Source organism: Lipotes vexillifer, unplaced genomic scaffold (assembly GCF_000442215.2).
Source record: "Lipotes vexillifer unplaced genomic scaffold, Lipotes_vexillifer_v1.1 scaffold892, whole genome shotgun sequence".
Lineage (NCBI taxonomy): Eukaryota > Metazoa > Chordata > Mammalia > Artiodactyla > Lipotidae > Lipotes > Lipotes vexillifer.
This window is the reverse complement of record NW_006786445.1, coordinates 182,442-182,667: the sequence shown is the minus strand read 5'-3', so window position 1 is coordinate 182,667 and position 226 is coordinate 182,442.

Below are 226 nucleotides of genomic sequence, written 5' to 3'. Positions count from 1 at the left end.
AGGCCCAGGTGAGCTCACACCTCAGACCCCTGGCAGGGAGGTCACACTCTAGACTCCGACCGCGCCCACTCCGGAGCCGCGAGGACCCTCCTCCTCTCTTCTGCACCCCTCACGCTCCCATCCAGACTCGAGCATGCCCACCCACCCAGCCAGTCGTCCCTGCTTCCCCAGCGCACGCGCGCAGCGGGGCACTCACCAGGCGGCCCCCAGCGCATCGTGCGAGCCG